Raw genomic sequence first — 206 nt, 5'->3', positions numbered from 1 at the left:
TTTTATAAGCACTTTGCCGGGCAGCAGTTACACCGAAAGTATCAAATCGCTACGGAACTGCTGTCCTGGTGTTGCGTTAAGAATTTATGTTAAATTTTGTATTTTATTACTATTTTTTATTTTTAGTGTTTAATCATGTTTATCCGCTGTGTTGTAATATTGCTTATGTGTACAAAATAAAGATAATAAAAAAAAAAAAAAAAAAA

Source organism: Papilio polytes, unplaced genomic scaffold (assembly GCF_000836215.1).
Source record: "Papilio polytes unplaced genomic scaffold, Ppol_1.0 DF821733.1, whole genome shotgun sequence".
NCBI classification, from domain to species: domain Eukaryota; kingdom Metazoa; phylum Arthropoda; class Insecta; order Lepidoptera; family Papilionidae; genus Papilio; species Papilio polytes.
The sequence above is the reverse complement of the archived record's forward strand: the minus strand, read 5'-3'. Positions refer to the sequence as shown.